The sequence below is a fragment of the Monodelphis domestica genome, chromosome 7, assembly GCF_027887165.1.
Source record: "Monodelphis domestica isolate mMonDom1 chromosome 7, mMonDom1.pri, whole genome shotgun sequence".
In the NCBI taxonomy this organism is placed as follows: Eukaryota; Metazoa; Chordata; class Mammalia; order Didelphimorphia; family Didelphidae; genus Monodelphis; species Monodelphis domestica.
This window is the reverse complement of record NC_077233.1, coordinates 35,687,873-35,700,210: the sequence shown is the minus strand read 5'-3', so window position 1 is coordinate 35,700,210 and position 12,338 is coordinate 35,687,873. Positions and strand designations below refer to the sequence as shown.

The window sequence follows — 12,338 nt, the reverse complement described above, 5'->3', positions numbered from 1 at the left end:
TGGCTGGGGCTTCTGGGAGATGTCAAGACAGGGCAGGAATCGGAAGCACATTTCAGTCAGATCAGTGCTGAACTAACTGTCCATTGGAGAGAATTGAGAAAGGGATGAAATCAAGTCATCAATGAGCATTTTTAAAGAGGCTTCCATATGCCATTCGTTGCACTAAGCACTGGCGTTATAGAGGGAAAGAGAGTCTCCTCCTTCAGGGAGCTCACCACCTAATGGGAGATTAATATGCCATGATATATAGAGGTAAATTGGGAGGTACACTCAGAGGGAAAGCTTGAGATTGAAGAGACTAGAGAAGACTTCTTGCAGAGGATGGGATTTGATTTTTATCTTTTTTTAAACCCTTCCCTTCCATCTAAGAATCAATACTGTGTATTGGTTCCAAGGCAGAAGAGAGGTAAGGGCTAGACCATGGATGTTAAGTGACTTTTCCAGGGTCACACAGCTAGGAAGTGTCTGAGGCCAGATTTGAACCTAGGACATCCTGTCTCTTGGCCTGGCTCTCAATCCACTGAGCCACCCAGCTGCCCCCAATCTTGACTCTTAATCCCAAATGATAGGATTTTATTTGACACTTGAAGGAAGCCAAGGAAGCTAGGAAGCAGAGATGAGGAGGCATGGGGACAGCCAGTGAATATTGCCCCTGTCAAGAAATGGAGTGTCTTGTGCCAGAAACAATAATGAGGCCAATGTCCCCGAGTCATAGAATCTGTGGAAGGGTATAAGATGTAAGAAGGCTGGGAAGGTCCTCACTTAGCCTGTGAGTGCCCCAGGAAGACTTAGCTTCTCTTCTTTCCACTAACACATACTGGTTCTTGGATTCCAAGGTCCTTTAAGATCTCAGCGGCTTAGGCAACTTTGGAAGGCTTTAAATTATACAGGGGTTGCTGATAACCATTTATGAAGGGAGTTGTCCCCAAACTGTCACAGGTCCAGACTCTTCCTTTCCTCCTAAAAAAAGTCTATAACCTAGGGATGGTGAAATTTTGGTCTTTCCAGAAGGGTTTGAAGTTTCAGGGAAAGCTTATATAACAGAGAGTATCCTAGATCCCAATCTGAGAACCAGGCATGTGACATTTTACACTTTCCCCAGCATTCTCCTATACTCTTAAGGAGGTTGGTGGTGTCCAGTCTCTCTGCCATAGACTCAAGCCTCCACCACTGGTATCTCCCTCAAATTATTATTTTTTTATTTTTCAAAAATCCTTACCTTCCATCTTAGAATCAACACTAAGTATGGGTACCAAGGCAGAAGAGCAGTAAGGGCTAAGGCAACTGAGGTTAAGTAACTTGCTCAGGGTCACACATCTGGGAGGTAGCTGAGGCCAGATTTGAGTCCAGGACTTCCCATCTCGAGGCCTGACTCACTATCCACTGAGCCACCTACCTGCTCCTCTCCCTCAAGTTTTGCCTCTTTAGAACTTTCAAAATTGCTTTTAGTTCTGTCCTTGGGACCATTAGGCAACAATAGCCAAGAAGCTTTTATTAAGATCTTACTATGTGCCTGGCACTTTTTTAAGTGTGGGGGATATAAGCAGAGTCAGTTCTGCTTTTTATATGATGAGTGGACTCTGAAAAATCACCAGACTAAGCAGAAATCACAGGGCTATTGGGAAAAATGGGATTGGGGCGCAATGCTCAAAAACTTCATCAGTGACACATTAAAGCAATGTAGAACCTTAATAAAAATGGTGGCATGAATTTATATGTGTTAGATGGTTAAGAAAGACATAAATATCACAACTATGAATAGTGGCATCAGTGACTTCTGGCTGCTCTTCAGGTTGTGGCCCAATTCCCATGGGTTTTGGACTAGCAAAATCTAAGGGTATAGGTGAGGTGACCTTGATGGGCTACAACTCCAAGGATGGAAATAGGGAGTGGAGCTTGTGGGTAAGAACTAGTCCTCTTTGGTATACAACTCTGATACAATAGTACCAGAAGATATATAATTCACATGATATTTTACCTTGAAAAAGCAAAGTTATGCTTGTGGAGGGAGACATCGGAAGGTTTTAGCTTGCGAGTTATTGGGCAGTAGTGGAAGGAGGATTATATGAAATTTGACCAAACAAGTTGTAACTCCAGATGTGGATGGGTGTGGCTCATTGTCCTCTTGTCTCTTGAGCAGCTGGGTCCCGTTTTCTTAGGATGAAATTGTGCATAAGCAAGCACAAAATTCCCAATATGCTCAAACTGTTCCTTAACATTTCAGTCGCACTGGAACAAATTTTCATTCTAAAAATAAGCATTTTAACAGAACTGACCAAATGAGCAAAAAGAAAGATAGTCTCTGCCTGTAAAAAGCTTTCATTCGACTCAGGGAAGATGACACACTGAAAAGAGAGGAAGGGAAGATGAAGGTTCTGAAGTCTGGAAAGTTAGAAGCAGAGCCAGAAGGGAAAGGCTGGCCAATCTGGGCTCCACCACAGAAAGGAAGCCCTAGGAAGAACTCATCAATGGGAGAAGGGCTGACTGTCCACAAAGAGGGACATATAGCCTGAGAAGTCTCAAGGAATGATGAGATATTCCGGGGTGAGATGGCCCTAGCCAAGGCCATTGAGTGATCCATTAAAATAATTGAAGATTTCTATCATGATCTTCCCAAGTTCTTTCTTTCCCAGGTTAAATAGCCCTAGTTTATTTGGTCTTAATGGTACTCTTCCCTCTCTTCAATTACTTCATATTCCTTTTATATTTATCCCTCTTTGTATAAGTGGTCCTCCTTCCTTCCCCACCAAGTAGAATGTAAGCTCTGTAAGGACTCAAGACTGATTACTTTTCCCTTTTCTATTTCTAGCATCTTGCCTGGTGCCTGGCACATATGAGGTATTTAACAAATGCTAATTGAATTGAATTCATAATGCTTAGGCTCACTTGCTGCCTTCACAGTTAGTGGTTCTTTCCCCCCAACTTGTCTAATTGTTTTTTTCTTTATCTTTCGGCCACCATGAAAAACAGACTGATGGCCAATGAGCCTTGTAAAGAGGGTAACCCTCACTGCTACGTTAAAGACATCTGTTCCCATGACAAAGGGGTTTTGAGGTTTTGGGTAGGTTTACACTTGAGCTAGACAGTTGGCACTCTCTTTTGAATTTTCCCCAAAGCCCTTCAAATGGCAAAAATCCAATGAAAAGTCTTTAGATACTGGGCAGATCTGTGAGGGGTGGAGTCAGAGTAAAAAAGCATGGAATGAAGCAGGAGTAAGTAGTCTAAAAATCCCAGAAAGCTGAGCTCTTTTAAAGAGCTGTGACTAGAGTGGGTAACTAGCTCTTCCTTCCCCCATTAAGGCATTGAAATGGGAGAAGGAGGGGTACAGCTCCCTCTCTCCCTTTTGTAGATGGAAAATTGCTGCCTCCAACTCTTAATGTCCTCTGATTGCCCTGGCTTCCAAGGGGATTGAGGCGAGGAAGAAAATTGAATCAGGAAAAGGAAATTTCAAGATCCAACTTGGTAGGAGAGGTTTGGGAAGGAGAACTTAGAGAGTTCCTTTTCTCAGAGCTCCTGTACCAGGCCTTCCCTGGTGAACTTTCTCCTCAACTGATAATACATGTAAAGCATTTTACAATTCTCAAAAGGTTTGATAGGTTAGCTATTATCATTATTAACAAATTCTTCTTTATCCTAGAAGATTCTTGTTACATTCCTTCCATCATCTGGGCAGCAAGATGATGTAGTGACTAGGGTAGTGGGCTTAGAGTCAGGAAGACTCCAATTCAAATCCTGTTGCCAATTTTCTCATCTGTCAAATGAAGGTTATACTAGAATCTACCTTCCAGAGTTATTGTGATGATTAAAGCCTGTTTCAGAATCTTACTAGTTTTGTGGCCAAGAGCAAGTCACTTACCTTCTCTATGCCTCTTAGCTGTTTTTGTGTCATGGACCACTTTGGCAGTCTGACAACTAGGGATCCCTTCTCAGGAAAGAAATAGAAGAAAAGGCAAAATTTCATTTAGATATTAGTGGAAAATAAAGATGTTTTTCCTTATTCAAGCTTGTGGTCTCACTGAAGTCTATTCCATAGGTTAAAACCACTGTCTTAGACATATATCCCTCCCATCCTAGCTCCCTCACCAACCATCAACTGGATTGGCTTTGTGTCAGAATTATGTCAGAAGGTGTACAAATATGTGCTATGCTCATTCTCCAGATGAGGTCAAGAAGTCTCAAAGATTAATGGCCATGGCTATATGATTAAGTGTCAGACTAGGGATACACCTGTATCTCAATGGCACCAATAAGCTTCAAGCTATCTCAAGATAGCTTTTATATATATATATATATATATATATATATATATATATATAAATATAAAAATCTTATTTTATCCCTACAATAACCCTAGAAGGTAGGTCCTATTATTATCTCTATCTAATAGGTGAGAAAACTCTGTCTAGAGAGGTTAAACATTTGTCCAGGGTCACACAGTAAGTATCTACGGCTGGATTCAAACCCTAGTCTTCTTGATTTCAAGTTTAGTGATATATCCATGATGACATGATGGCTTTCATGAAGTGAATTTGACTTGGAGCCTTGGAGAGATACATATATTAAAGGAGCAAGACCATGTTTATGTTAGTTTCTCTTCCTCTCTCTCTCTCTCTCTCTCTCTCTCTCTCTCTCTCTCTCTCTCTCTGTCTGTCTGTCTCTCTCTGTCTCTTCTTTCTCTCCATCCCTCTGCTTCTTTCCTTTGTGTCCCCTTTCATTATTTCTCTCCTTCTGTCTCCCTCCCTGCTTCCTTCCTTCTTTCCTTCCTTCCTTCCTTCCTTCCTTCCTTCCTTCCTTCCTTCCTTCCTTCCTTCCTTCCTTCCTTCCTTCCTTCCTTCCTTCCTTCCTTCCTTCCTTCCTTCCTTCCTTCCTTCCTTCCTTCCTTCTTATTTTTCTTTCACTCTTCCTTCTCTTCCTGTCTCTTTCTTCCTCTGTTTCTTCAAAGAGGATGTTCATTGCTTACAGCAGCTTTTTCTGCAGGAGCTCAAGACTGGCCCCATGATACCTCTTCTGGGGATCTGCCATAGGTCATTGCGTACAATTTTAGCAGCTTCAGTGAACAGGAAGAAAATCTATATCTGAGGAATGTACAGCTTTAATGGGTGTCTAGAATAGTGGGACGGAGGTTAACAATTATGAAAAGCTTCAGCTTTCTAGTTGCATGGGCACTCCCTCCCCTCACCCCTGCTATGGAGGAGAATCACCTTTCTAGTGAATGTTTGCCTTTCCAAAGTGAGAGATGATGGTGAGTAAAGCTTAGGCTTCAGAGCAAGCTGAGGGATGGGGGACTTAAGGCTGGGTGAAAAAGGAGGAGTAAGATAGGGGATACACTTAGCTCTGGCATTCCAAATCAGTCTTCATGTGCATGTGTGTCTTGGGGGCAGTGATTCTGAGAGAAAGCTGACCTGACCAAACATTGAAAGGGGCTCCCAGGGAGGCCATGAGACCATGGAGCCCAGTAACCAGCTTTTTGGAGAAGAATCTGCTGGGATGGTTTCCATGGTGGAAGGATGACATTGTAAAGGGGTTGCCAAGGCAAGGGAATTGAAACTCTGACTGATGGAGGCAATGTTGGCTCCATGATTGGTATGGGCCTTGTTGTTTTCCCAAAACATTGTTTTCAGTTTTAATATGTCTCCTTGATCTGGACATTGAAGGTCTGAGTTTTCTATTGGTTACCACCCCTTGAGCAGGGTAGGTGTCCTACAAAGATGTATTATATCATTTCAGGGTTAATTCCCTATTCTTTTCACCTTTGATTCTGGGTATCCAACATCATTCTGAGGTCCCACCTTTGCTTAAACCTTCTTGAAGTTCAACTTCTGTCTTTTAATCTTGACATCATCTTACATAGGCTTGGGTTTGATATTTTCTTCAGAATCACACTTGGAGACCACCTTGTAAATGCTGATTTTCTTCATCTGGAGCTGTACCTAGCCTCATCCTAACTAATTTTTGATGTTATTTATGGAGCCAGTCCTAAAGTGAACACTCTTTAGGTCAGGCACAGATGTATTGATGAATAGTTCTGCCTTGGAATTCCAGCATTTGGTTCAACTGGGACAGCCTTCTATGATCTTGGCTTCTTGGTGTATATGGAGGAAGTCATAGAGGACCTCAGGGGTAGTAGGGGAGAGGCATGGACTTGATTGGTCATCCCTCCCACAAAAGCTTCATTCAAGAGAAATGTTATTGCTTGTCAGAGAGCTAGTGGAAATATTTTATAGACAGTTCAAATTCAGTAATGAAGATTTTGCAGTCTTGACATCTGTGGGGCATTAGTTAGTTTTGATAGAGGAGTTCTTCTTGTTTAGGGAAGAGGTCTTCCTATTAGTTGGACCAGGTGTCATTGGAAAGGCTAAGCTCTATGATTCAGGGTATGATTGGGGTACCCTTTAAGTCAGTGTTAATAGTGGTGGCAGAAAAAAGTTTGGATAGTGGTACCCAACTGATAGAGCTCATTGCACCCCATTTTTGGTTTTCTTTTTCTTAAGGTTGCCAGTGGCAACAGTAGTGGGGAATTTAGGTGGGGTCACTGGCCCAGAAGGGGAGGTAGAAGCAGGTGTTTGGGATGGGGGCAGGGGGGATTGGGAACTGATTTGGATTTCCTTGTGGCAGTCTTTGCAGATGGAGGAGTACATGAAGATTCTGTATTCTTTTCAGGTCCTCAGGTGTAATGATGGTATTTCCATTCAAATTTGCAGACTGTATTTCTGATTGGACCATAGGCTCCAAAGACGGCTTCTTGGCTACTCTTTCCTCCCCACCCCACTTCTCTCTCTCTCTCTCTTTCTCTCTCTCTCTCTCTCTCTCTCTCTCTCTCTCTCTCTCTCTCTCTCTCTCTCTCTCTCTCTCTCTCTCTCTCTCTCCCCTCTCCTTCTGTCCCTCCCTTTGACTTTTCTAATACTGTAAAATCAACTGAAGAACTGGCTTCGTCTGGGAGAGCTGCTTCTGCTAAGGGTGAGATACTCAGTCATTTCAATGAAGACTTTGGAAAAGTTACTGGGGCTTCCATATCTTTCAATTTCTCTAAACTTTATTTGATGAGGTTTCTGGCAAGTTTATTTTTTGTTCTAAGAAGGAGGTTCATTCTAAAATACAAATGTAGCTTCAGGAGGTAATGCTAGAATATCCTCAGGATAAGTTTTAAAACATTCTTCATTTCAGTTAAAGGTTTGTTTATGCAAAGGGATTCCTCCTAGCCATCTTGGTAAAGTAGTTAAGTGGTACAGAGTGTAGAATACTGGACCTGGAATCAGGCAGACCTAAATTTAAATCCAGCCTCAGACACTGACTAGCTGTGTGACCATATTAAAGTCACTTCAACTCTATTTTCCTCAGTTTTCTCATCTATAAAATGGGCATAACAATAGAGGCCACCTCCCAGGGATGTTGTGAGGATCAAATGAGATAATACTTGTAAAGCATTTAGCATGGTGCCTGGAACACAGTAAATGCTATATAAATGTTAGCCGTAGCTATTATTATCTGGTCTCATTTGCAAATTATAGTATCTCTTCTTGTAGTAGTGGAAAATCTTCCATGCTAGGTAGATGCATTACTGGACTCTGTTGAGGTCATGAAAGCAAAAGCTCCCTTCAGCCTGAGAAATGTCAGCTTTTCTTCACTTATTTTTCTGACTTTCACCTCCTTGTTGGTGTTCTCACCACTTTCACTTCCTTGATCAATATTAACTCCACCACTGGTACCAGTTGGACTTCCTTAGCTAGTTATTGCTCTTCCACAATTGGTGTCTCACCACTTTTACAGGTGGTACAACCTGGGCCTTCTTGCCTGGCATTTTCTTGTTGAGTACCACATCCAACAACCTTGTATACCTGGACTTGTTGGGCTGGCACCACCTCCATAGTTGATGTCCCCTTGGCCCCATGTCTGGTGCTTCCTTTTTGATTGATGGTACTTCCATGGTTATCGTCCACTGCTCACTCCATCTCTGGTGCCATCTTCATCATTGGTTTATCCTTAGCTCTACTGTTAGCACCTCCTCTTCTTCCTTGGCTGGTACCAGCATAATTTCCAGCTCTTACCCAATTGATGCTTCTTTCTCTAATTCTAACTCTACCTCTGTTTTCTTGGTTGACTCTTCTATTGGCCATATAGATTCTAGAAACATAAGGGCCAATGTATCTGATCAAAATTCCTGAAACATGCTTATATTAAGAGGGCATATACATATATGTATATATACTACATGGCAGATCCACAGGGCAGTAGCTAGTGTGCTCGCCTTGGAGTCTTGAAGACCTAAGTTCAAATCCTGCCTCAAATACTTTCTAGCTAAATGACCCTGGACAATCACTTAATCTCTCCCAACCTCAATTTCCTTGTCTGTAAAACTGGGATAACATTAGTGTCAACTATAGGGGTGTGGTAAAGATTAAATGAGATAACATATGTAAAGTACTTTGCAAATTAAGGCACCATATAAATTCTAGCTAGAAAAATGCAACATTATCTTTGGAGGAATTTAAGTGCTCCATGAATGATGACGTGCTTACAGGTTGGACGTTATGTTTTCTTGGTATGTTGGATAAGGATCTGTGGCATCATTTTCTTGCAGTTCGTGATTACTACTAGCTGACATTGTTGGTGAGGTAGGTATAGTGCATTCAACCATTACACAAACAAGGTTTGCTCTTTTACTCCAGGTTCCCAGTTTCATCATTATCATCCAGCAGAGGAATGTAATCTGCTTTGCTCCTGGTTTGCCCTGCCACATTATCAAATGCCTCTATATCTAGTGTACTGATAAAGTCTCCTTTTATCTCTTCCTCAATTTCTGGAGGTGACTCAGATAAAGGATCCTCCAGGCTGAGGTTATTTTAAAATCCAGTTTTTTCAATGCTGTGTCTAATACATTGCTTTGCAAATTTGCTTTCTCCTTGTCCCTGTCCCTGCTCTTGCTTTATTATTGCAAAGCCTGAGTGGAGATGAAGGGAAGGAGGAAGACTTGGAGGATCAGATGTATCGTTTAATGAGCCTTGGAAGATAGTTTTCTGGTTCTTTTCTTGCTTACTTCATGACAGGCTAGATCTGCCAGAGCCGACACCAATTGGGCCATCTAAATCAGCTGGTTCCCCCAGTGTTTTTGGCTATTACCTGGAAGTTGCTTTCATTTTCCAAAGTGAAACTCCTTGATATAGGGAGATAAGTTCTATTATACTGTTGGAGAAGCTGTGAATTGATCCAACAGTTATGGATATGCTTGGAATTATATAAGAAATATAGGTAAACCAGTCATAACTTCTGACCCAGTAATATTGCTACTTGTCTCCAAGGAAGTCAAAGACAGAAACAAAATGCTAGTATAATATTTAGATATTATAGTTTAAGAGGGAAAATTGTGAGACTGGCCGTAAATTAATAATGTTATTAAATCAAAAGTAGGGACAAAAAAAGAAAACTAGAGAGAGAGATATGGGTTGCTTTCCTTGCTGCTCCATTTAGGTATTCTGTGGCTGCCATTAGGGACCCCTAGCCACACTCACAGGGAAACCCAGCCAGCAACAAACATGGAAGTGAAGAGATCTAAATTCACTCTTGCCTCAGTTTATCAAACTTTTCCTCCACCAATTAAATCTCATACATCACATCTTGGGAGCCAACCGTGGCTTTCTATTTTGCTTGGGCCACCCAGGGGGGTAGTTCAGGGGGCAGTGCAGAGGACTGCTCCTGTCTTGTGATCTCTTGACTCTACTGCTGCCTTTTTCCAGCTGCCATTCTATCCTCATGACCCAATCCACTCAATGATTTCCTTCACATAGTAGTCATCAATTTGGAAGTCTCTTCTAATCATATGGAACACAAGCCAACTATACTTGCTTATCCTGTGTGACTCTTGTCCATGTTCTACAAAAAATTTGCCACTGGTACTCTATCTAGTATGTTGAAAGCCTTCTTCAATTTCTTCCAACATGGAGAGGGCATCAGTGGTTCTCCACATGCTCTTTGCTCTTGCCACATGTCATGAATTATAGTCCCTTCTTATTCACCATTTTCCTTTCCATTGCTCTCCGTGTGATATTTAGCTTTTCATATTTAGAAGTCATGTTTAGTTATTTAGGGACAGTGGTGTTACTGGTCTCACTACAATAAAGAAACACTGGTTAAATGTTAGTATGGGAAGATGGCACCCTGCTTTAATGAACAGCTTGAAGTCAGTTAAAGAACTTTGCATCTGCACCAAAACAATCCATCCCATTCTTGTCATCTTTTTTGACTCTGGGAGTAATTCATTCCTTATCACTACCATCTGTCCTAGATATGAATAATGTTGGACAAACTCTATATAAAACATTTATCCAAATACAAGTTGAAATCTGGGCACTAGAATTCTTCATCTACTTGGTCTTTCTCTGTTTGGACAAGTCAAAGTCTTTTGAACAATTAAAGATCTCTAAGATTTTTCTTATATCTTTGATATCTCCCCTTTTAAGTATCAAATAGTTATCTGCAAAAGCTCTCATAACTGTATCATCTCCAGCACAGATGTGCTCCAGATACATATACTTAGTCTAATCACAATGTTTTTTTCTTTGTTCTCTTTAATGCTATTCCTATCTCCTTTATAAGTACCTCAGTAACTGTGGACCAGGTGTGGTGATTCCACTATTGTTGATGGAAAAACTTGTTCATTAAAATAGTTTTTGTAGGCCTTTTTGATTTTCTTCTGTTTGTGGTCCTCCTTCCATTTTCATCCTTGTATGCCCTGGTAATGACATTTTGCAGCCTTTCTTTAAACAGACTTAAACTTCTACTACTTTTCTGCCTTATAAGAATACTACTCAATGTTGTTTATCACCTTTTATCACAAGAGTTTAAAAATGAATTCATATCTAAATCCAGTGTTGTCTTTGGAAGCCATCTTTTTTTCAAGACAGGACAGTTGACAAGACAGTTGGATATTTGCTGACTAAAGTGTTTTGGGATTCTTCTGATCTTGCATTGTGATCATTAATTTTCATTACTTAAACTTATGAATGGAATTATTAGAGACATATAGTGTTGATGCCATTTCCCATGTCCATTTCTCAATTTTTAATTTTCAGTAAATTATTTAAATCAATTCATGGCTGAGTCATTTTAATTATATAGCATATTCTCATTATCATACTTCCTTTATTTTTTAAAAAATCTGATCTTAGGGGGCAGCTGAGTAGCTCAGTAGATTGGGAATCAGGCCTAGAGATGAAAGGTCCTAGGTTCAAATATGGCCTCAGACACTTCCTAGCTGTGTGACCCTGGGCAAATCACTTGACCCCCATTGCCTAGCCCTTACCACTCTTCTGCCTTGGAACCAATACACAGTATTGATTCCAAGATGGAAGGTAAGGGTTTAAAAAAAATCTGATCTTATTCCTAACAAATGAATGGCCTGTCTATATAAATATCTGATTCAAGATTAATTCCCACATCAAAACATATCTTTTGCTGTTTATTAAAATATGTTCCTTTTTAGTCTTTGTGGTGTTATTTGGTGTTCATTATGTTTAGTACCTACTAATTATTTTCATAATTTTTTTTTAGAAAATGGTCATGAAATAGAGGCATGAAGTTTCTCTATACTATAAAAGTCTTTGACTTCTCTCATTTTGTTTTTCTGAACCACACTTTTCATTTTTTGCACCATCCTCACCTTTTTTCCACCTCTTAAGTGTATATTGTATGTATATTGGAACCATTGTATATTGTGATATGTAATAAGGTAATAAAAATCAATGTACATTGCCTTAATTTGGAAGGTCTCATCAAGTCTCTCATGGAATTGCTTTGCCCACTTCATCCTCACAAACTACTGCTCATTCACAGACTATAGCTATTTTCATGTTGTAAGAATTTAAATTTAGGTTTTTATGCTAATATGAAAATTCTAAAGTAATATTGTGATCACCAATTTAAAAATATTACAGCTTAAGTCAAAATGACTTTTAGTAGTTTTATTTACAAAAAGGCGGAAAGAGTGAAAGTGGAAAAATGTAGATAAAGAGACAGAGAGTACTGCCTAGCTATAAATATCCTAAATGTAATCCTAATATCTCCAGACCACAAATGTCAATCTGAAAGTGAATCTCACCAGAATCCAAAGTCCTAATTAGGAAGCTGAAATCCAAAGAGCCAGGAGATGCTGAAGAATCCACTGAGAACCTTCAGTGCACACAAGGCTAAGACCACCAAGAATCTCACCAGAACTGACACTGAAGGGAGTGTCCCACTGAAGTGCCAATGAGCACAGAGAGTCTCCTCACCTAAGAACCAAAGAAGGAATCACTTCACACACCCCCATAAGCTGACACAGGATCTAGGGGAAAGGTCTCCTCTAA

At 40.5% G+C, this 12,338-nt stretch overlaps 1 pseudogene; it reads right to left on the bottom strand.

The window, feature by feature from the left end:
- The window catches only part of LOC100618802 (60S ribosomal protein L6-like), a 126,683-nt pseudogene extending 118,759 nt beyond the window's left edge, over nucleotides 1-7,924 (bottom strand).
- Nucleotides 7,925-12,338: the final 4,414 nt, after the last annotated feature.